The 25,725-nt window shown below is 44.1% G+C and overlaps 1 long non-coding RNA gene across 1 annotated transcript in view; it reads right to left on the bottom strand.

Moving 5' to 3' along the window:
- Nucleotides 1-23,187, bottom strand: part of LOC138294205 (uncharacterized) — a 315,854-nt gene extending 292,667 nt beyond the window's left edge. Inside the window, exon 1 of the long non-coding RNA XR_011203266.1 lies at nt 23,099-23,187. This is a non-coding gene — a long non-coding RNA (uncharacterized lncRNA). The remainder of the gene's footprint in view (nt 1-23,098) is intronic.
- Between the last annotated feature and the right edge of the window lie 2,538 nt (nt 23,188-25,725).

The raw sequence follows: 25,725 nt of genomic DNA, 5'->3' as shown, positions 1-25,725 counted from the left end.
GCAGCCACCCACCCAACAGCCAACCACCTCACGACAGCCTACGTCACAAGCACCTGCACCCAAAGACAGCACACCTGACTCTCCTACAACCACATCCTCTTCCTCCACTGCCATACCCAGTACACCTACCCTTTACATTGGTCCTAAAAAACTTTACCTCTCCAAACTTAACCTCTTTGCCCCACCTGAGCCACCCACTCCATCTGCTAAGAGTCCCAAGAGCACCTCAGCCAACACCAGCCCTGCTTCAAGTGTCACCATTGTGCACGGGTTTTGGAGTCCACCCTTTCCCAGCACAGATACATCGGCCAGCAGCAAGGGAACAGCCAGCCCCCCCCCCTGGGCAGAGGACCCGTAAAATCAGGGGCCGCCGCGAGAAGACTGACACGGCTGCCCCCAAGGAGCAAAGTCCTGGGCCGTCACCTACCACAACATCCAAGGGAGGCAAGGGCCAGAGAGCCTCATCGAAGGTGGGCAAGGGCAGCAGGGCGGAGAAGTCAGCCAGCAGGGGCGCGGACCAGGAGGGCCCCACAAGCCCCATCCCGGGTGTGAGGGAGGACACCCACGGGCCCAGGACTCTGTCACAGAAGGGCCCAGCAACTGCATGGTCGGAGGGCGACTAAGCAGGGAGTCCTGGCCAGGTCTGGCTCCCTTGGATGACTGGACAAGCACCGCTGAAGAGGGCCCCGCCGTGCAGAAAGGCACCGCTGAAGAGGGCCCCGCCGTGCAGAAAGGCACCGCTGAAGAGGGCCCGCCTTGCAGAAAGGCACCGCTGAAGAGGGCCCCGCCGTGAAGACAGGCACCGCTGAACAGGGCTCCGCCGTTAAGACAGGCACTGCTGAACAGGGCCCCGCCGTGAAGACAGGCACCGCTGAACAGGGCCCCGCCGAGATGAAAGGCACCGCTGAACAGGGCCCCGCCGTTCAGAAAGGCACCGCTGAAGAGGGCCCCGCCATGAAGACAGGCACCGCTGAACAGGGCCCGCCGTGAAGACAGGCACCGCTGAACAGGGCCCCGCCAAGACAAGCACCGCTGAAGAGGGCCCCGCCGTGAAGACAGGCACCGCTGAACAGGGCCCCGCCGAGAAGAAAGGCACCGCTGAACTGGGCACCGCCGTGAAGACAGGCACCGCTGAACAGGGCCCCGCCGTGAAGACAGGCACCACTGAAAAGGGCCCCGCCGTGAAGACAGGCACCGCTGAACAGGGCCCCGTCGAGAAGAAAGGCACCGCTGAACAGGGCCCTGCCGTGCAGAAAGGCACCGCTGAAGAGGGCCCCGCCGTGAAGACAGGCACTGCTGAACAGGGCCCCGCCGTGAAGACAGGCACCGCTGAACAGGGCCCCGCCAAGACAAGCACCGCTGAAGAGGGCCCCGCCGTGAAGACAGGCACCGCTGAACAGGGCCCCGCCGAGAAGAAAGGCACCGCTGAACATGGCCCCGCCGTGAAGACAGGCACCGCTGAACAGGGCCCCGCCGTGAAGACAGGCACTGCTGAACAGGGCCCCGCCGTGAAGACAGGCACCGCTGAACAGGGCCCCGCCGAGAAGAAAGGCACCACTGAACAGGGCCCGCCACGCAGAAAGGCACCACTGAAGAGGGCCCCGCCATGCAGAAAGGCACCGCTGAAGAGCGCCCCGCTGTGCAGAAAGACACCGCTGAAGAGGGCCCCGCCGGGCAGAAAGACACCGCTGAAGAGGGCCCCGCCGTGCAGAAAGACACCGCTGAAGAGGGCCCCGCCGTGCAGAAAGGCACCGCTCCGCTGGGCCCTGCCGTTTCGAGCACCGCTCCGCTGGGCCCTTCCTGTCAAGCCCCGCTCCGCTGGGCCCTTCCTGTCAAGCACCGCTCCGCTGGGCCCCGCCGTCTCAAGCACCGCTCCGCTGGGCCCTTCCTGTCAAGCACCGCTCCGCTGGGCCCCGCCGTCTCAAGCACCGCTCCGCTGGGCCCCGCCGTCTCAAGCACCGCTCCGCTGGGCCCTTCCTCTCAAGCACCGCTCCGCTGGGCCCTTCCTGTCAAGCACCGCTCCGCTGGGCCCCGCCGGGCCCCGCCGTCTCAAGCACCGCTCCGCTGGGCCCCGCCGTCTCAAGCACCGCTCCGCTGGGCCCTTCCTGTCAAGCACCGCTCCGCTGGGCCCTTCCTGTCAAGCACCGCTCCGCTGGGCCCCGCCGTCTCAAGCACCGCTCCGCTGGGCCCCGCCGTCTCAAGCACCGCTCCGCTGGGCCCTTCCTGTCAAGCACCGCTCCGCTGGGCCCTTCCTGTCAAGCACCGCTCCGCTGGGCCCCGCCGTCTCAAGCACCGCTCCGCTGGGCCCTTCCTGTCAAGCACCGCTCCGCTGGGCCCCGCCGTCTCAAGCACCGCTCCGCTGGGCCCTTCCTGTCAAGCACCGCTCCGCTGGGCCCTTCCTGTCAAGCACCGCTCCGCTGGGCCCCACCGTCTCAAGCACCGCTCCGCTGGGCCCCGCCGTCTCAAGCACCGCTCCGCTGGGCCCTTCCTGTCAAGCACCGCTCCGCTGGGCCCTTCCTGTCAAGCACCGCTCCGCTGGGCCCTTCCTGTCAAGCACCGCTCCGCTGGGCCCCGCCGTCTCAAGCACCGCTCCGCTGGGCCCTTCCTGTCAAGCACCGCTCCGCTGGGCCCCGCCGTCTCAAGCACCGCTCCGCTGGGCCCTTCATGTCAAGCACCGCTCCGCTGGGCCCTTCCTGTCAAGCACCGCTCCGCTGGGCCCCGCCGTCTCAAGCACCGCTCCGCTGGGCCCTTCCTGTCAAGCACCGCTCCGCTGGGCCCCGCCGTCTCAAGCACCGCTCCGCTGGGCCCTTCCTGTCAAGCACCGCTGGCCCATTGGCAGTCCCGGTTCTGTGTCAGGCAGGCCTTCACGACGCACTCTGCCCACCATGCCTCCTCCATGACCAGTGGTCTCTGTAATCCACCTGATGGACTGTGGCTTTGCACTCCCCAGGATGGCACAGTGGGCAACCCACCCACTGTAGAGACTTGTGAGACTGTGGCTTTGCACTCCCCAGGATGGCACAGTGGGCAACCCACCCACTGTAGAGACTTGTGAGACTGTGGCTCTGCACTCCCCAGGATGGCACAGTGGGCATGGTGGACCCTTCGTGGATCTGGCATCGTGGACTCATGTGGCTGAGGTGCCCCCCCTTCCCTTCCCCCTGAGGTGCCTGTAGTTTTGTCATCTGATGCCCCAGCAGTGTTCTCTCCAACGGACTCAGGTCTCCTGTGTGGGCTTTGCCCATGTGTTGATACACTTTTGCCCACGGACAGTGGAAATTTAGGTGACTGTGCAGGACTTATTGCCTATGTTTATCGGTTTCGCAATGTTCTTACTTGATTTTTTACAATTCATATTGCTATTTTACCATGACTTCAAAGAACCTCTTATATACATAAATGTTGTTTCTCACTTTAATTATGTCTTTGCATTATTCCGTGGGGTTTGGGTGGTGTCACTGTGACTTGGTGCTCTGCATTGGTGTGTAGATAGTTGGGGGGGGTCGCATATGTGTGTGCCTGTAAGCTTTCCTCCTCCCCCCTCCCCTGTGTCGTAGGTGCAGTACTCACCGTTGTCGTCTGCGCCGGCGTTCGTACTTGTGGTCGATGAGCAGGTAGACAATAGCCGGTAGGATGTGTAATTCAGGCTCCATGCTGTCCTCCTTCCTCGTGGAGTGTGTATAGGTGAGCGTTTTCCCGTTCGTAGTCTGTTTCCGCCGTGTTTTTATCGGCGGGGCTCCCGCCCCGGAAAAGGTGGCGGATTGGTGAGTTGTGATAGGGTGGGCGGTACATTGTCTGCCGCCTGGCTGTTGGCGGTGACCGCCGAGCTGTTTGTCTGTCCCGCCGTGGCGGTCGGAGTGTTAAAGTGGCGGGCTGTGTTGGCGGTTCTCGCCAGGGTCAGAATACCTTTTTTTGGACCGCCAGCCTGTTGGCGGGTTGGCCGCCACTTTAACACTGACCGCCAGGGTCAGAATGAGGGCCTAAGTGTGAGTTTTTTTGCCCTAAGTCCACATTTTATAAACCTTGAAGAAGCTAATATTATGGACACCCTGAGGGATTCGGATCTGTTGAGGGATGTGTCCAATGCATACATTTTATTCTGGGAAATACAACATCATCTTTGTTTTCTGCAAGAAGGATGCTACAGATGATTTGTCCAAAACATTGAGAATAGGCTATTCATGAGCCAAAAAGCCTTTTATGCAGTTAAGGTTTGATACAAAAAAAATAGTAAATATGTTTTAGTTTTTATGCTTAGTGGACCAGGTCAAAGCTCAAGGAGAGAATGTATGGAGATTTTGGTGATTGGAAAGGACAAGAAATATGGGCACCCTTTTAGCCAAAGTTATTTGTAGACCCAAGTGCAGTATCTATGCTGAGAATGCTACTGGGGATTTCAAGCAGCAATTATTTTCTTCTCTCAAAAAGGCAAATCATCAAGAGGAAGACTAGGAGTAAAAATGTGCCTTCCTTGTCTCACTTTATTAAAGTGCCAAAACTGTCAAAAAACACTTATAGTGGCCAGATGTAGCACCACCCAATGTTGTTCTGCTTCATTGGTATTTAAACTTAGCCCAGCATTATTTAGCCAAGCATCGTACTGTGGGAAAATGCTAGCACATAGGACTGGGAGAAGAAACATGAATCTCCTGCTAAGTATAGTGGAATCCTATCACACAAAGGAAAATACCAGCCTGTAAAAGATATTTAACCTACTAAAGTTCCAACTGTTTTGTATTTATGGTATTGTAGCATACAATATTGATATGTGTAATATTGTTCAAGATTTCCGATTGTCAGCTTCGACTATGGTGTTGTTTCATTCTTTTTGCTCCATACTTTTGACTTCTGTATTTTTAGCATTATTAGTAGCTCCACTGTGAATGTAAGGTCCCTGCCTAAATGGGGAGATAACATTTCTCTGCTTGATGGTTTGTGAGTAATATTCAGAATAAATAAGGATGGAATGGAAGGGAATAGTTCTATGCAGAATTTGGTCAATGCTTTTATAAGTATTTTATTTGCTCTGGGGCAAATTTAGGAGCAAGTTCGAGATTCAAGTACTATGTTTCTTTATCGAATTACAATCCACAAAGGCATTTACACTCTAAAAATGTATCTTAGATGCACAAATACCTCACTTCCCAAGTCTCAACCCATTTTTCGCTTTAAAAAAAGATATTAGTTTACCAAAAGGTGTTCCAAGGAGAGTGTTATGAGTATAACTTAGAAGGCTCATCTACTTGAGTCAGCAAATAAACATAAACCTGCAAGCTTATGGACATTCTCAAATCTTGACAGACACATTTTTATCATTTTTATTGTCAGAGATTTACTCAGTGGTTGGCCTAATTGCTTGTCAATTGTGGGAGTATGGACTGAATATCCCACGTATGAGTGGGAGTGCAGGTAAGGTGCTTCTTTATAGACAAAATAGATTTCATGAGAAGAAAGAAGTGTAAGAAACATACACACGCTACATTTCCACATGTCAAAGGTATTTACATGTTAGGAACTTGGAATTCACAAAACAATTCGAAAAAAACTGTGTGTTGGTAACTTTCACCACTGCACAAGAGCACTCTAAAATTATATGATAATGTGCAAAAAGGTGTCAAGTCAATTCACTTCAAATGAAGGCATAAAAAGTATGTTTCAAAATTTTCTTGTGAAGGAGTCCCTCGACTCACATGTATATTGTGCCTTCTCCATGCATTGCTTATACCCTTTCATATATCACTTATAGCATGTTAAATAATAGCATTCTAACAACACACCTGACGTGTAATGAAATAATTTATGCCAACTCTTTGCATGGTACAGTGCTGACTTATAGTTAGTGTAGTGTGGCTAGTGAGTTGACAAAGTTGACTACAGTGAGTATCGAGGTTTGCGAGTTATGGGATATTTCAAATGGGGTGCAAGTCATAACAGTAAGTTATAACTATAACTTTAGAATTTCTAAGGGTTGTGTAGTTTTGTATAGAAAAAAAATAAAAAAATGTTTTCCTAACTATATCTAAGCTTTAACCTTTGTTTGTTTTCCTTCATTTCATTTTTATTCGATCTACATAGTTTAGTGTCTAGTATCCTATATGGGGGAGTTTAAGAATGAGGAGAAAATGCAGTGATCAGGAAGAAACGGAGAAAGCTTTGGACCAACTCTCAGAAATACTTGAAGAGAGAGGATACTCTAAAGAATGTGCAGAAAATGTAAAAAATAAAAGCTTGCCAGGGTATGAGGGAGCATCTGCTTTATAAATCAAAGGAGAACAAGAAGGGCCCCAGTTTTAGAATGATCATGACGTATAGTAAACAGGAGGGAGCAATACTCAATATTCTACAGAAAAATGTGTACCTCATTAGAAATGATCAGTAGGCCAACTTGCCCCTAGGAAACCTGGGTTGATGTTTAGGACAGCTAAGTCAATGAGAGAATATATTGTAAAATGTAGCCCAGAGGTTGTAAAGAAAACAACTGGTTTCAATGAAGATCAGGGGTTCAGGAATTGCAAGTGTAAAACCTGCTTGCATGGTACAAACACCAAAAAGTATGAAATACCATAACAGAAAAGACACAGCAAGATTAATGGCCTGCACCAGCAGCCCCCGGCCTTGGGGAACCTGACATTCAGAACAGCAATGTGCTGTAGGTGGCCGTCCTCACTGTCCAACCTGTGGTTTCTCCGAACCGACCCCCTGGACCCAACGTGCAGCATACTTGTGACCCCCAGTGTCACCTATTAAAAAGCATTGGGAGCCTGACGCTAAGTTTGCACCCTGCACCTGGCCGTCCCTGTGCTGCTGAGGGTGTGTGTTTGGTGCTGACCTGTGAACCCCCCACCCCGGTGCTCTCTCAAACTGCCCAGGTCTGCCCTCTGAAGATGCAGGCACTTACCTGCAAGCATGCCTTACTCCGAGTGCCCACAGTCTCTATAGGAGCCCATTTTAAATCCTGCAATAACTTTGACCACTGCACCCGGCCAGCCCCTTGTTGCTGGTGATGGGTGTTTGAGGTTAAATTGAACCATAACCTGTGGACATCCTAACCCCAGGACACTGGAACTGTAAGTGCTGTACTTACCTCAAAACTGTAGTAACTTTTCTTCCCCCAGAACTGTGTTTGAAAATTGCACTGTCAACTTTTAAAACAGATTATTGCTATTTATTTGAAAACCGTATAACCAAATTGAAACCAAGTGGTGCTGATACATATACTTGCTACTTACTTGCACATGTACTTACTTGCAAACTGAATCTTGTAGTTCTAGAAATAAAGTAACAACATATATTTTTGCTATAGAAAAACCATTGGCCTGAAATTAGTCATTGGGTGTGTGCTTCCTTTATTGCCTGTGTGTACAACAAATGCTTTGCACTACCTTCTAATAAGCCTAACTGCTTGATCACACAACCACAAAAGAGAGCATTAGTATGATCTACTTTAGCCTCTGTTAAGCCTTTGGGGAACCCCTTGACTCTGTGCACACTATGGGGGTTATTACAACTTTGGAAGAGGTGTTAGTCCGTCCCAAAAGTGACAGTGAAGTGGCGGATATACCACCAGCAGTATTACGAGTCCATTACATCCTATGGAACTCGTAATACGGCTGGTGGTATATCCGTCACTTTACCGTCACTTTTGGGACGGATTAACACCTCCTCCAAAGTTGTAATAACCCCCTATATCTCATTTTGATATAGTATTTACAGAGCCAGCTTTATATATATATATATATATATATATATATATATATATATATATATATATATATACATATATATATATATATATATGGTTATTGAAAGGTAAAATGTGAGCCTCACTATAACGTCTCCGTAACCTTTGTTTTTTTTTATTGAATTTCCATGTTTTTCTTCCTATGTCTATTTCCTAACTATAACATCCCTGTAACCTTTGTTTTTTTCAGTGAAAAAAAAAAAAATATATATATATATATATATATATATATATATATATATATATATATATATATATATATATATATATGTATATCTATCTATCTATATATATATGTATCTATCTCTCTCTCTCTCTCTCTCTCTCTATATATATATATATATATATATATATATATACAGTATATGGGCACCAGGGCCAGAAAGCTTGGCAAGTCTAATGTGAGTGGATGACCTTTGAGAAACAGAAGATTCAGTTGAATAGATATCAGGGAAGAAGAAGAGTAAAATATTGTAGAGGGCATTGTCCTTGGGTCTTGAATGAAAGTGTTACATACAAACATATGCGGGGTCCCCACTACTAATTGAAACCGCTCTTGATATGCAAATGTGTCTTCTTTAGATAGTTTTAAAGACTTGGGACAGTTAGAGAAGAACATAAGGAAGGAGAAGTCTTTTTCGTTGTACCAAGAAAGGGACAAATCAGAGAGAATAAATGGAATTGGAGAGAGCATAGGGCCAGATGTAGTACACAGTTTGCACGTCGCAAACAGCGAATTTTGCTGTTTGCGACATGCAAACTGCACTTGGCAATGCACAAAACCCCTTTTGCGATTCGGTAACCTGGTTACCGAATCGCAAAACGGGTTTGTGAGTCACAATTAGGAAGGGGAGTCCCCTTCCTAATTGCGAGTCGCAGAGCCAGATTGCTTTGTGACCGCGAACGCAGTCGCAAAGCAATCACAGTTAGCACCCATTTCAAATGGGTGCTGACCCATTCACAAAAGGGAAGGGGTCCCCATGGGACCCCTTCCCCTTTGTGAATGACATTAAAAACATTTTTCCAGAGCAGGCAGCGGTCCTATGGACCACTGCCTGCTCCTTTTCCTTCAAGGAAAACAGGCTGCAGTGCAAAAAAAAAAAAACTGCTTTATTTAAAAGCAGTCACAGACATGGTGGTCTGCTGTCTCCAGCAGGCCACCATCACAGTGAGTGCCGGGAGTCTCAAGGGGGTTGCAAATTGCGACCCACCTCATTAATATTAATGAGGTGGGCCTTTGCGACCCCCTTGCGAGTCGCAGATGGTGTCAGGGACACCATCCTACATTCTGAATTGCGACTCGCAAATTGCGAGTCATTCTGACTCGCAATTTGTGGGTCGCAATTCAGAATGTACCTACATCTGGCCCATAGTGTTTTATAGAAATTGGGAAGAAATTAGAATAGAGGAACTCTACTAGGGCCTGATGAAAGTGAATAGATTGTACTAACATTTTACGAGAAGATGAAGCATGTACTCACAGATAGGGAATGGCATACAGTGTTAGCAAGAAGACTGGGAGGCAGGTATTACTGGCATGGAAATAAGTGGGAGGGAGAGGGAAAGAACGATGTAGATGAATCTGGCTAAAAAACATTTGGATTTATATTAGGAAAGGGTTAAGAGGTTATAACAGATCATTTGACCAGGTCGGTTTTAAGTGAAGACATTATTAGGACACAGACCACTTTGTCTTAGAAAAGGAGCAATGTCTCATTTAGGTGTAGTAGTAAAAAATGTAAGCCAAAAAGAAAAAAATAGGAAGAACATTACGACTGTACCAAAACAGTGTGGAACCAGGTTGATGAGGCATTGACCAAAACAAGCAGAAGGCTTATTGACGTACTATAGGACATTGGTATATAGAAATAAATAGTATGCTAGACAATTAGTTTCTATGTGAATTATGCATGACTCACATTTAGGAGTTGCATTACTAGGGAGAGCTTAATGGGATGCCAGCAATTGTTATGATCTAATGACTTCTCATAAAATTTGCCTTCAATGTAAATTAAATATTATCAAGACTCTTTCAAACGTGGGATTTCCAACCAACTAACAAATAGCAGTCATTGTATAGGTCAGTTATTAACTCAGACCTCCAGGGAAACATTCAAGTTACACTTTTCCTGTAAAAAATAAATTAACTCTTGCTATCTGACTTTACACTATTGATTAAAGAGAATGTGCATGCTTTCTAGTAGCCTACTTATTTGATGGTATTTCCTTGTACGTTCCTATGGAAACCTGGGCCTTTGTTTGTAGGGCTTTCAGGTGCAGTGCAGCGCAGCGCAGCAAGTCACCTTGGGATGGAATGTGCCATATTGATCCAATACAGCGCGTTCCTGTCCTATCCCCCTGCACTGGCGCCCATTTGGCAGCTTAGCATCATGGTGCAAGGGTGCCAGTGTTGCATGCAGGGTTGTTTTTGCACAGGAAGGGACACCTTCATGTACAAAAACAATCCTGGGAGGCTTTTTCTTGCATTCCGTAATTCAGCACACAAAGAAAGAACATATTTCTCCTCTTTCGCCTCTTCCGGGAAAGGCATCTCTTTTTGGTGCATTCACAGGTTTAAAAATTCTTGTAAGTATGGGAATGTATCAAAATCCACAGATGTTGCATAGGAACACCCATGCAACACCCATTGAAATGCCTTCGTAGCCCAGAGTAATGTAACACAGAGATTTGCTCAACATTACTCAAGATTTGTGGAGCCACGCAGAGGCACACAAGATGGCCTTGTATGGCTTCATAAATCTCACTTAAGGTTTCTGTCACTCATGTACCAGGTTGTGTGGTGGAAGAACAATGCAAACCAGGCCATAAATGTGGCCCTTTTTCTTGAGAAAGCTTGAGCCCTGGCCAGAAAAAGAAATCTATGTCAAGGAAAGTTGCTGAAGTGTGGCCACTCTATGTCACTGTATACATTTAATACATCTGGCCTTGGAATACATGCATCAAGAATGCCAAATGTACTACTGTTTCATTGGCCTCTGGGGAACAACTAAGATAACACAGACAGGGCCATGAAATAAAGAGTTATCTAACATATGTTCAGGAGGATTGTGTGCGTGCCAGTTTGTAAGGGCACTTAATCATAATATGCATGAAATCCATAAAACTGGACTGCATGTACATATGTGTTATATTGATACCCTTAAAACCTCCTATGGATTTCTCCATAAGTATAAAACTAACTAATGTGTTTTAGATTAGGGCTCAGAAGATAGACACTGAAGTGGGCTTTTTTAGACATAATTTAATTTTATATTATTACATTAACTTGATTGTGAAATGACTAGGAAGTGAGTCTGGACTAAGAAAATGTAGACATGCAATGGAATAGTAGAGGGTTTATTCTTGAAAGTGTCTTTATAAAGGTCTAATATTCACACCTGACTGAGGTCAGGTATTTCAATACTAAGACTGAAGTTAACACCCAGTTCTTTTGTATGCAGTGCCTTAAATTACGTTGTTGAACTTTGATTAATTTTGAACCTCAAAATACTAAATAATCTTAAGAAATAAAAAAAAAAATTGTTTAGAAAGTGATAACATACCACACATCTATGATTTGCATGTAGATTTAGTGTATGCCAGTACATCTCATTTGACTTTTCCAAAAGGCGGGCATTGTGTTGGCATTGAACTGGCTCTCATCAACCAACAACGCATACCCCAGTATAGACCACAAGCAACACACATAGATACGTAGAGCTGATTGATTATTTGTTAACCTTGCTTGGAATACAGTAGACAATAGACAATATAACAGACAATACTAATTGTAAATTCAATAAGTGGCTTTCTAATATTCAACTATAAGTTATATATATATATATATATATATATATATAAATATATTTTTGGCCCGTCTGTCCAATGATATTCTCTTGGGAGACTTAATCAGCTTCTGTAGGAGTCCCATGGGACCCAGTGTGGTTACCCTATGTTGTCAGGGGTAACCAGCATGACCTAATGCTCCTACAGGAGTCCCTTGGGACTGAAAAATTTTTTTTTTTTAAAAACAGGAATGATATTGAGAGGGGGGTATGAAGGCCATGTGTGGTGGGGGGCTCGCAGTCCATGTGGGGTTGGCCGTTCATGGAGATTTTGCATAGTAATAAGATATTATTTTACTTAACAAAACAAGCAGTTCACTGAAAAAAAACAAAGGTCAAAATGATGGTATATTTAGGTATAGTAAAAAGATGTTACCTTACATTAAAAAAAACAAAATTACTGAAAAAGAACACAAATAAAAGTACATTATAGTTGGGTATGATAGTAATATGTACCTTTATGTAAAACAACAAAACTAGAACTTCACTGGAAACAAAACAAAGGTTAAAGCAATATTGTGGTTAGGTGAAAATGTCAATAATTTGTTGTGCTTGAAATGTAAACAATATTAAAATTCAGCTGTGTAGTTTACTGAGCTAACAATGGCTTGCACCACCACATGCCCTGCTTATGATCACTCTTGACATGTTCAATGACATCATTAATGACATAATTGACAACATCATTGCTGACAACATCAAACAAACTGCTGTTCAAATTACTCTTTAAACCAGTGCAGGATTTCAGTAAGGAGCAGTCTATCATCTTGTAAGTTTAAACCTGTAATATCTGATAAAACCCCACCAAACATTTTAACACTAATAAATACTGACATAACCGCAAATTCAAATGCCAAAGACAGGAAAGTGAAAGATAATGTGTCATTTTGATTTTTTTCTGGGGGGGCAACACAATGCAGTTTTTTATATGTAGCATCATCAGGAATGACTGCTCTAAAAATTTTCTGCTGGCATTTTATTGATTAGGGATTTCACTAAAATATTTCTTCTTTTTCCTTTGTTTCCTACAGCTTTGTGTGCTTTGATAAGATGCCCAGGGTTTAGAAGCATGTTTAATTTCTGATTTAATTAGTGTATACACTGCACAGAATTTGACAATATTAAAATCATATTTGATATTTTGGCATGCTTTAATTATTTGACTGATTGGTTAAGTGGTTGGCTCATAAGAATCTTGGCTATTATGTACTATCAAATGTACTCACAGACACAGAATAGGTAAAATCCACTGATGCATAAGCTCTCTTTTCTAACAAGTCAGTATTGATAACAGGTCTCCTGCCAAACGCCCCTGGCTTTAAACATTCAATGCAAGGCACAGAGACAGGTATCTGTGAAAAGCCTGCTGTCACCGTCAAACATAGGGTGGTGGTGAAAACAAAACACAACACTATCCACATACCAACAAAATCAATAGCTGCAAGGTGCCTCAAAGTTACGTGTGATTTCTTCAGCTAATACTGGCTTTACCCAACCACACTTTACTGCTGGCAGTTTAAGCTCATAGTTGCAATGTAAACTGCACAATGTTAAGTCCAAGAATACCATGTGATGTTTTTTAAAAGGTCAGGATTGACTTAAAGTGAGACATTTGCCAAGGGGACATCCGGCAGTTATGGATGGCCATACAACAGCAGCACCATCTTAATATAGTCATTCAAAGGTGTTTAGAAAGCAGTGGTGAGCATGCCTAAAGCATCACATTTCAGGGGCCAAGGGGTACAAATTAAGCTGGTGTTATTCAAAATTTTAAATGTTTAACAAGACCATGTGCTGTTGTCATAGTTGACCACCCCTGCAATGTCAAAATATTCACTAAGGAGTGGACGTCCTGCAAACCAGACAGAGTCCTGACAGAATGAATGAGAGGCAATGAGATGTAAGACAATGTAATGCAATGTGCTGGCAAGAGAGTGTAAAACACAGATGTTTATACTTAAAACAATTAAACATAAGACCATTGGAAGCACTGCCAATAGGAAGAAGCTGCATGCCCTGCATTACTTCTCATTTAAGCTAAATATGTACTTTATAACAACTACTGCAAAAACAATATTCTGTCAACACTGGAAGAACACAGTGTTTATTTATTTTGGGGCTTAAGCAGTTAAATAAACACTGATGAGCACTGTTTTAAAAAGGTTTCCAAAACACTGAGAAAAACACCTCTGAAATCCACAAGAAATAAATCATCCAAACTGGACAGCTTAGATATCAAATTAAATTCATAAATGGTGCAGAATCATGTGAAATATAAATGAACATATAAGCAAACAAGCTCCCTTTTCTCACAGCCTTTGCCCTTTATCAAAAACTTTGTGGATAGCCAAACTCATGTGGGCACTCAACCAGACCCAAGTGGGCATGCCGGTGCAGTAGAAGATCTTTGCCATGTGAACAATTTTTCATGGAGAGTCCATACAGCCAAGCCCCTACTGTACACAGCCTTTGTTCTACACAGAGACCTTCATGAAAAGCAAACCTTTTGTGGGCAATCAAATACACATTGGTGGAAGTACCTCATGCAAACAGTTTTCATCTTGTGCAGAAATACTCCATGAAGAGCCCATTCCCCCTATATACCCAAGGTCCCCTAGGTGGGGAAGACCTGACTACACCCAGCCTTTTCTCTGTATCAAATGCTTTTCAGATAGCTGATGTCTTGTGGGCAATCATGCACACATGGTTGGAAAAGTACCTTGTGGGTAGAGTCGTCACTATATGAAGAACGTTTCATGCAGAGACCACTTCCTCCAGACATTCAAGGCCTTTTAGAAGAATAGGAACTCCTGGCGTACAATCTTCACCCTGTGCCAAAGCTGTTATAAATAGTCTTTCTGTTGTGGACAATCAACAAGAAATGAATCAGCAAGGCAGCATGTCATCAGTGATATCAACAATGATGTATTTTGAATGTGTCATGAGTGCTGTGATATGTGAGGTTACAAAAAGGGGGCATGATGGCAGGGGTGTAAATTATATATAGCTTGGTAATCTTTAACTGGCGTATTACAGTATTTTTTGCATTTAAATCATGATGTTATGTCCAACATTTTCACCTCACTATATCGTGATTTTATTCTTTTGTTTTTTTTCAGTGAAACATATATAAATATATATATATCTATATATTATACATATATATATATATATATATATATATATATATATATATATATATATGTATAATATATAGATATATATATAAACAAATGGGCCAGGTCCTAGAGGCCCTCCTCCTAGGGTTTTTTATGAGCCACAGAGACCATTACTTTCATGGGGCTTTTAGCAGATATTGGAAGGGAGCCACGTGCTCCCCATCTTTTGAGCTCTTATGAGTCCCAGGGACTACCACCTTCCAGGGGCTTGATTTTTAAAATGGAAGGCAATTACAGAGACCCCCTCCTGTTTCTGTTGGAAGCCCTGGGGACCACCACCTCCCCAGGGCTAAATTAAAAAGTTTGAAGGAGGGAAGTGTGAACCCCCAGGGACGACCACCTCCCTGGGGCATGTAAAACAGAACTGCGAGGGGGTCCATGTGGCCGCCCTCGTGGGCCATATATGTCCCTGGGGATCATCACCTTTGCAGGGCAGGCCCTGTGGCATTGAAAGAGGGGGACAGCTCTGCGCCCCCCAAAGCCTTTAATGGCCCTATGGATCTCTACTCCTCATGGCCAGCTCCTGCTATTTCCCAAGATGTCTATCTTTGGGAGTTTGTTGTTTGCTTTCCCTTGGTGGGATCTCTGATAGCTCCTGCCAAGCAGGAGTAAACAGTAGATCTGCTCCCACCAAGCGAGAGCTGACAAATTGTTCCAGCTCGTTGTGAGCAGAGTTTTCATCTGCTTCCCTGCCTGCTGTCATGTCATGTAATAGTTAGGTTCTGAATTTTCTCGTAAAAAACCATCGAAATTCAGCAGTTATAGTTAGAGTTATTTCAAATAACTATGACTTGTGACCTAAGGTAACTAAGACGCACACCTTCACCGTGCACAGCTAATTACTCCACATATTATATCAATGATGACACCTTCTATGGCATTTTTGATAATATCACTGCAGCATTTGCAATAAAATTATTGATGAGGCGAGGGTGCAAGTTGTAGTTACCTTAGGGCATGAGTTATAGTTACTGGAATTAACTATTACTATAACTGTTGAATTTCTGTGGTTTTGCATGAGTAAATTTGGAACCTAACTATAACGTCCCTGTAAGTGTACACATATATACATATATCTATCTATCTATATATATATACCCCAAATCCCCCCACCCCGCCCCTAAAAACAAAACTACCTCAACCCCCCACCTGCCTTAAAGTCTGAAAGTACCCCGCCCCTAATAATTTAACTACCCCAACCCCCACCTGCCCTAAAAATAAAACTACCCAACCCCACACCTGCCCTAAAAATAAATCTAGACTGACCCCCACCCACCCTAAAACCAAAACTACCCCGACCCCCGACCCTTCCCCTAAAAATAAAAATACTCTGACCCCCACCCTGCCCCTAAAAACAAAACTACCCTGACCCCTCCACCCCTGCCCCTAAAAAACTGAACAACCTCTATACCCCACCCACCCAGAGCCCTAAAACCTTCCCTGACCCCCACCTGGTCTATAAAAACCAACCCCCCACCAGCCCTAAAAACAAAACTACCCTGGCCCCCCACCACCGCCCCTAAAAACAAAACTACCAAGAACCCCAACCCTACCCCTAAAAACAAAACTACCCAAACACCCCCACCACCCTGAGCCCTAAAACCTTCCCCGATCCCTACACTGTGCCCCTAAAAACGAAACTACCCCGACCCCCCCAACCTGCCCTAAAAACAAAATTACCCAACCCCCACCCCTAAAAATAAATAGGCCAACCCCCACCCCAAGCCATTAATCCACCCCCACCATTAAAAATTACCCCCAACCCTGCCAGAGCCCCAGTTACCTGACAGTGCCCTCTCCCGATCCACCCTTAAAAGAAAACCCATACATCCCCCCACCCTACTCCTAAAAAAATAGCTTGACCCCTAACCCCAACCCCAAGTCCTTTACCCACCACCTCTGGCCCTAAAGAATAAATAGCCCAACCCCCACCACAAGTCATTTATCCACCCCCACCCCTAAAAACTACCCCATCCCTGCCCCAACCTCACTTACTTGAGTGCGCCCTCTCCCATTCCACTTTGCCTTTTTCTCTGTCTTAACCACGCATGTGTGTAATTCAACCCATGAGTGGTTAAGGCAGAGAAAAAGCCATTTGTTGTTCCGGCAAGCATGGTTACGCTTGCGTGGGAAACGTCTGTGTTGTTATATATATCTATATACATGCGGACATGCACATATATATATATTTTCTAGATAAACCAAAGGTTACAGGCACGTTATAGTTAGGACCTGAATTTACTCGCAAATAAAAATAGAAATTCAGTAGTTATAGTTATGGGTAGCTGAGGTAACTATAACTCATCAAGGATGATACGCATATGGCTGAGTCCAAGCTGGGGTGGCACGGTGAGCAAAAGAATTGATGGATTAAACCCAAATCTGTGACTGGGGATGAACGTTTGATTTGTTCTGCATTCCATCCATCATTTAGTTTGTTTACTTTTGTCGCCCTAAGTGTGCTGGGTATGCCCAGATGTGAATTCCAGGCTCATTATGACACTGGATTCAAGCTAGTCTGGCTGATGAGGGGTGATACCACAAAACCGGTCCCAGGATGCTTGTTTCCAGTCCAGGGAGGACCTAGCCTGGCAGTTCAGGCTGAACTGTTCCCATGGGGAACAGGATCAAGACTGATTTGCATATGGCTGGGTCAAACTGGAGTGGCGTGGTGAGCAAAAAAAGTGATGTGTTAAATGTTAAATCCAGATCAGTGACTACGGATGAATGTTTGATTTGTTCCGCATTCCATTCATGATTTGGTTTCTTTGCTAAGGTAGCTATAACTCATGCCCTCGCCATGCACTGCTAATTACCCCACATATTACATTACTCATGTTATCATTGATAACCTCATTGAGAATATCAAAGTAATATCTGCAGCACTGTTATTAAGAAGAAAAATGAGGATGGCGGGGGCACTAGTTACCTTAGGGCACGAGTTATAGTTACTTGAGCAAACCAAAACTATAGCTGCTGAATTTCTATGGTTTTGTGCGAGTAACTTCAGAACATAACTATAACATGCCTATAAACTTTGTTTTTTTAAGTGAATATATATAGGTGTTTGTATATATGTGTGTGTGTGTATATGTTTATATATATATATATATATATATATATATATATATATATATATATATAGAAAACTTTTCAGTCTTTGCTGGTGTTTTCCTGACTCTGATCGGTCCCTGGAAACTGCTAATCAGTCCCAGGGCCTGTGCTCTGTGTAAAATTAGTATGCAAATTAGGCTAATTATAATTGGCTATGTCAACCTACCTGTAAGTCCCTTGTATATGGTAGGGCATGTAGGTTTAGGGACCCCAACATATGTGGTACACTATTAGGTGCAATGCTCAGGTGCCCAGTGTCATTTTAAAGGCAGGCCTGCCTTGCTGGCTGCTATTCAAGTAAAGTTATATGCAAATTCAACTTTGGAATTAAAAGTAGTTTCAAAGTCTTAAACTACCTTATTTTTACATACGGCACCCCTGATGTGTGCCCTAAGTGCCCCTAGGTCTGATGGTATGTAACTGTAAGCCAGGACCTTATAAAAATGTTTTATAAACCCTGGTGAGGAAAAATAGTCACATTTGTTTCCCCCTCATTGTAGTGAATAGTCTCCATAGGCTAAAATGGGGAGACTTTGTTTTAATTCATAAAGTCCCAGCAGGAGCTAGATATTTCAAGTGTTGTATCAAATGTATTGTTATATTAAATCCAGCAACTTGCCATTGTTGAATTTAATATAACTAGTTCTGGGAAAGAGTTTTAGGACTCTACCTGAATGTTGCCAACTTCAGCTCTGTAGTGCCCTTCTCTGACTGGCCAGCCTCTGGCAGCCTGGCCAGGCTGCCTTGGTGAGGTGTGAAGTAACTGGCCTGAGGACAAAGGAAGTGCCTGTGGAGGAGATCCGCCTCAGCAGATGGTGAAACAGGATGGGGGGAGGGCAGCAAAATTGGTCTTCAAAGGTGGGAAGGACATTTGGCGCAGCTCAGGACCTCCCCCATTTCTTGCAAACCCAGACAACCAGGTGCCTACCATGCTTAGATTAGGAGAGGGCTGGAGAGGAGTGTGTTTAAGGAACTTAGCCACAGCAGTGGGTGGACTCAGCCAAATCTAACCTTCAAAATTAACTTTCTACTATTTTGGATTTTTAAGGAATGTTGCTCCCTGGAATTGATTTTTGCCACACTTCCCAGGAAGTGGTCATCCAAGAGGGTGGTGGCCTGCCTATGATTGGATTGTTGTCCCCCTACATTTTACCCTGGGAGCAAGGATAAATATGGCAGAGCTGCACCCACACCTTAGATCCCTACAAGGAACAACGACAGAAGAAGAAGGACTGCCATGCTAGACCCCTGACCCTGATCAGCACCTGAACACTGCACTCTGAAAGACTGCACCAGCTGCACACTTGGGCTTCACCACTAAAAGGACTTTGTCTTTCTTCAACTGGTTCAAGAAGGGACGCCCTGCTTGCTACAGGTGAAAAATTGCTAAGCAGAGTCCCTTCATCAAACCCTGAATAAACTGACCAGTTGACCAGTGTCTAGTGGTCATTCTTGGATTTGAACCAGGTGCATTCCAGTAGTTGGAGTCCTAACTCTCAAGGAGGAACTCAGAGCTTCTGGAACTTTGGGGTGAGTTGTGGACTCATAAAGGACCTTCTAAGACCCTCTGGAAGAAGATCCAGAAGTTTGGAGAAATTTTGAGAACTTTTGGATAAAAGCTCCATAAAGACACCGACCCGCTGTTGTGAGTCAAGCCGGCTTACCTCAACTGTGTGTTTAAAGAAAGAAAGGGGATTCGGAGGATTAATGGTCCAGTGTATACCCTCCTAAGGATACTACTATATAATGAAATACACTGTTCCAAAAAGAGAAAGAAAGACAGGGTGAACACTAGGGAGTCCTAATTTTTAGGAGCAAGAGTCCTCACACACCCTATTGAGTGTCATGCTTCATCATCGGACGTGCTCCTCGTCAGACTGGCGCTGCAATGTCTGACGGGCACCCCCTGTAGGGGGGCTCTTTGCCGGAGATCTTTTCTCGATGATGCCACAAACCCCAAGAGTGAGTAAGGAGAAAAAGAGGAGAGATCAACAAAAAGAATAAAATTGGCTCAAGACCCTAACTGAGTACTGTGTTTATTTGTCTGTGTTGGGTGATGGCCAAGATTCAAAAATATAACCAGAGAGTGAGATAGAGATAATGCTCAACCACTCTCTAACAACTGTTTAAGAAAGAGAGGAGGTCAGGAACTACCAGACCTTCCTCACACTGGGGTCAACATGTTTCGCGTCTTTGTGGTCCAAAAGGATACCTCAACTGTGACCTGGCCTGACTTGCAGGTTCATCCTGTTAAAAAGCTCTGGAGCCCCAGACTTCCAGGATTTCACAGGAGGCTCCTGGAAAGGTGATCTGACGACCTTGTGCCAAAATCGGCTTGTTGTGGCGGGTCGACCACCGTCAGAAGGAAAAAGGTCCAAAAAAGTGACTGTTGGGGTACGGCCACTCACCTGAAAACCAGGCTGTCTGCAGGGGCGATGACTGGTTTTTGACCTCCAGAGGCACCTTTCAGTGCTGCTGATTGCACCAGGAGCCCTGGCAGGTTCCCCAAGAGGGAAGGGGATTTGGAAAAAGAGAGAAAGAAACACTGCACTCTTTTTCACCAGGCCCAGCCGGGTGCTGTTCTTCGGGTTATGGAGGACTGTCAGTGGAGCCCCTGGAAGTTGCCTTTCTGTGATGAATTACAGTATTGGTGAAGCTATGTGCTATTAAGAGACTGTTCCACAACATTTAATAAAGCATGCACTGGTCTCATTAAACAACATTCAAAAAGGCATACACTGATCTCATTAAATTCATCTAATTTGGTTAACACAGCACATTCACCTGGTAATATCAGCAACTTGGCCCTCTCTCTTCTCACGGATTAATATATACAAAAGGTGATGAAATCTGAATGTCTCCAAACAAATTAGGAAGTTCTGCAAGTCTCTTTCATGAATCTGCACTTTCACATTAGGTTTTCTATGGTAAAACTACAACATAAAACGAGTTACAATACCAAAAGCAAGAAATCTCACATCTAGAGTATTCCTAGCACTGAATTGCTTAATCACTATTAACATAAAATGAATTGCAATATGAAAAGCAAGTAAACTCACACATAAAGTAATCCTACCGCTGAATTGTGTAATCACAATAAGAACAAAAATAAACAAGTGGAGGATAGTGAAGTTCTGTCACAGTTCTCAGTTAAAAAACAAAAGTTGTCAAGGCCCCCAAGCTAAATCTGTTATTCAACCCTCATCAAGGCCCTATTCATAAATCATGTCTGTGTCCTTAGAAGAGGCCTTTCAAAGTCTGAAGAAGGCTACAGTGCAATCAGTCTCAGTTTTCAGCCATCGCCAAAAAACAAAAAAAACATAATAATATTCTATACAAACAGATTCCAGACAGCATGCTCCACTTTGCTGAAAGAAGTGTGTTCTTTCCAGAAGATCTCTGCTGAGGCTCGGCTCTTTGCTGCCAGCTGAGTCAAGACAGCAGTGGGTGGGGCCTGGAGGGAATTCAAGAGTGAACAGGGCTTTCAATGCCAGAGAGGAAGAAAACCAAGCAGAGTCATCTGCATAGCAAGAGTGTTCATAGCCATTGTTAGAAATGGGGACTTTGGTTGGCAGTCAGGTTACCCCCTGTCCAAGCAAGGACCCTCACTCTAGTCAGGGTAAGTCACACACAATCCAAATATCCTGTGCCCACCCTCTGGTAGCTTGGCACTGAGCAGTCAGGCTTAACTTAGAAGGCAACGTGTAAAGTATTTGTGCAATAAATCATACAATAGCACAATATAACACCACAAAAACACACCACACAGTGTTTAGAAAAATATATAATATTTATCTTTATAAATGCAGGTCAAAACGATTAAAGATGAAATAAGCAAATGTAGGGATATCACTGAAAGTGATATCAAGTGTCTTTAGAGTTCAAAGATTACTGTAAAAGCAATAAAAAGTGTCTTAAGCTCTCCTAGAAACAACAAGTGTCTTCTGAAGGGCAAAGTACCTGCTTTGCATTGAAAAATCCTCGCAAGGGACCGCAGAGGACGAGATACGTGGAAGACGGTGAGTGTGCATTGGTTTTGCCCCTTCGCACATGGATGTAAAGAAAAGAACAGCAATGGGAAGAAGATGAAAGGACAAAAGCGCTCACAAATAATTCCAGACTAATATACAAAACACACAATCTAAGGCACGGTGCTCCTGGCAAGAGGACCTCCCCCCTCCTCCAATGTTTTCTTGAGAGAAAACCAGCACAATCAACAGAAGTCAAGGCACTCGTGAATAAAAAAACATTGGGTCAGTAGTCCATGTGTACAAGAAATCAAATCCTCCTCCAAGCACTCAGGATCAAAGAAGACCGTGAGAGGTTAGCATGATTACAATTTATTCTTTGAGATGAAATATTCATAATTGTTAGAACAGACAACAGCCAACGCGTGTTTCGTTTGCAGGAGAAAATGATCCCCGTGACTTCCTCAGGGCTGCAAGAAATACAATTATAGCTCAGAATACAAAATAAGCTATATTTCATGTAAAGAAATAAAATTAAGAAATACAGAATTTCTGTTCTTTATGAAAAGATTAAATACATCAAAAACCTTGTGAGAACAAACCACTTAACACCCCCAAAAGTGGACCCGTGACTACACGCAAGAATCAAGAAATAGGGAAGCCACAAATTAGATTAGTAAGTAATCACTACCTATATACAATATTCAAAACAGCATTCCATTAGTTAGTGCAAATTGGAAATGACACGAATGTCATGACACCAGCATGAACAAGGGAACCATAAGAAAAACGAAGAAGTGTACAGCCCCATCGTGCTAATTCAAAATGATGTAAAAGTGAAATCACAATGCTAAAAATGGTGCAATTCCAAGACAAACTCCAGAAAAGAGGAACATACCTCCTTATGATAATTGAACAGAATTTAAGGAAACAGGTAAGCTGAAAAAGCTGCTGTGTAGTCTCAGAAGAATAACAGTCTGTGAGAATAAACAATATAGAAACTGGTAAGATAAAAAAACCCTATTCAAATGGCGACTCCAATAATATTGAAATGCCTGTGCAAACAAATACCTACCAATAAAATTGAACTATGTACGGATCATATACAATCATAAGGGGTGTGTGTATACACCTCCTTGTCTGAGAAAAGAAAGAGAAACCGAAAAACAAGAATTTCGGGGGAGACTAAAATATAATAGCCTAATATCACAGTTAAAACGAACCGCAATACACCCTAAATCCATGGCTCACCTGGCGTTAATGACAAGTCACAAAATAAGGTGTAATGGAATCCAAATTCGATCCGGTTGGCAGAATTAGCGTGCCAGCGTCAAACTCCATCCCGCTTTTAAGCTGACAAGCCGGAGTAGTCAGCATCGAAGACGGACTACAAAAAATTAATCACGGGCGCCATATTTGCTCAACAAGCCCGTATTCAGGCTTACTTTGCGGGCGCCATATTATAACCACTTATGAAAACGTTCAAAGGACTTATACCATTACGTCAACCTCATTACTAAGAGGATGAGGATTAAAGTCACCTAGTTTGATAATCGTAAAAAGTTAGACTTATCTAAATTTAAACATACAACCAGTCTGAACCCGAAACCTGTATAAAAATCTAAATGGCCAGAATTGAATACATGCACCAAAACCATCGACCAAGACCAGGTCTCCATGTTTGAATGCAACTGAAGAAAATTAAAGATGGGGGATAAGATAGTAAAAAGCACCCCATCTAGCATTAAGTCACTAAAGGTTACACTTAAATGCTAACAAACACCCCCATGTCTAAATTGAATGAAGAAACAATTGTACCCAGTGATAAAGTAAGCTAACATATTCACGTGTGTGTCATGACAGTCACATATCAGTTCCAAATCAGAAACACTCTGCATAATGGCAATTGATGCCCTCAGCAAAAACAAAGATAAAATAAAATACATCATTCAATGAGAACAGTTAACCATAGTAAAGAAACTTAATTAAATCCAATTGAATCAACATGCAATACAAGAATTTGCGATAATTGTGCTGTGCAATATCTGACATGAATGAGGTCCAAAAAGATTTCTTTACTAAACTCTTTACAAACTCCATCCCAGTAAAAAATATAAAACATGCAAAAGACAAATTGCAGATAATGGTAAAAAATTGTAAAGAATTCCTATCCCAGGAAGTACTCCATTTCATAGTTCGTATTGAGGCCTGCCTCTACAGCCCTCAATTTGAAAATCCAATAGCATTCACGCTTCCTGAGTGCTAATTCTCTATTTCCTCCCCGGGAATCTCTGTGTACAATCTCAAAGGAAAAAAATTCTAAACTCTGGGTATGACCCTGTTTGGGGCACTGACTCATGTGAGTTACAAAGGGATATCGATCGTCCCTCTGCCTGAGAGCCCTATAATGCTCACTCACTCCCGTTCTCAGTGCTCTGATAGTACTCCACATAGTAGAGTCCGCACTTGGAAACAATTATGTAAATTACATAGTTATTGTTACATGTGATATTTGAAACAATGCGGAATTGGTCACCCGCCCGACTATTAAAGGTAGAAATTTCCGATCTGGTCCATTTGCACATCTCATAGTGTCCACATTTGTAGAACCCTTTACTGCGACTAGTTAGCCAATCTTCACGTTGGTGTGCAACAGGGTAACTGGGGCACAATATATTCTTAAGGGTCCTTCCCCTTCGATAAGTGAAGGTCGGGTTATCCGAAATTAAACTCCTAAGGTTTGCATCAGCTTTTAGCACATGCCAGTGTCTGGTCATACATTTCCGTAAAGCTGCTGAGGTTTGTGTGTAATTCACTATGCAGCGCAGATTGGTATTGTTAGATCTGACTTTGTGTTTAAGAGTATCCTCCCTACTCAAGCGCATGACTCTACTACGTGCTTTATCCAAAACGTTTGATGGATAACCACGTAGTTTAAATCTAGCTTCCATGTCCTCAATGCAATTTGTGAAATCACTTTCCAAACTACAATTTCTTCGTGCCAGTACCATTTCACCATATGGGATTGAATTGATTTGATATCTGGGATGTGAACTTGTTGCGTGCAATATTGAATTACAAGCTGTACTTTTTCTAAAAATACAACTCTCAATCCTATCATTGTGAATGAAGAGTTCCACATCCAAAAAGATAATGTTAGTAGTGCTATGTTCCCAAGTGAATCTAATATTCAAATCATTGGAATTCAGGTAGGTGATGAAGTTATTAAGGGGCATATTTATACTCCGTTTGCGCCGAATGTGCGTCGTTTTTTTCGACGCAAATTCGGCGCAAAACTAACGCCATATTTATACTTTGGCGTTAGACGCGTCTAGCGCCAAAGTATGGGCAAATAGCGTCATTTTTTTGCGTGAACGCCTTCCTTGCGTTAATGAGATGCAAGGAAGGCGTTCCCGTCTAAAAAAATGACGGCGACGCAAATGCGTCGTATTTATACTCCCGGGCAAAAATCACGCCCGGGAGTGGTCGGGTCAAAAAACCCCGCATTTGCGCCACTTTTTAACGCCTGGGTCAGGTTAGGCGTTAAGGGGCCTGTGGGCTCAAAATGAGCCCACAGGTGCCCTCCCCTGCCCCCAGGGACCCCCCCTGCCACCCTTGCCCACCCCAGGAGGACACCCAAGGATGGAGGGACCCATCCCAGGGACATTCAGGTAAGTTCAGGTAAGTATACAATTTTTTTTTATTTTTTTTTTGGGTGGCATAGGGGGGCCTTATTTGTGCCCCCCTACATGCCACTATGCCCAATGACCATGCCCAGGGGACATAAGTCCCCTGGGCATGGCCATTGGGCAAGGGGGCATGACTCCTGTCTTTACTAAGACAGGAGTCATGTAAATGGCGTCTGGGCGTCGTTAAAA

Source organism: Pleurodeles waltl, chromosome 4_2, assembly GCF_031143425.1.
Source record: "Pleurodeles waltl isolate 20211129_DDA chromosome 4_2, aPleWal1.hap1.20221129, whole genome shotgun sequence".
NCBI lineage: Eukaryota > Metazoa > Chordata > Amphibia > Caudata > Salamandridae > Pleurodeles > Pleurodeles waltl.
This window is presented reverse-complemented; position numbering and strand designations above follow the sequence as displayed.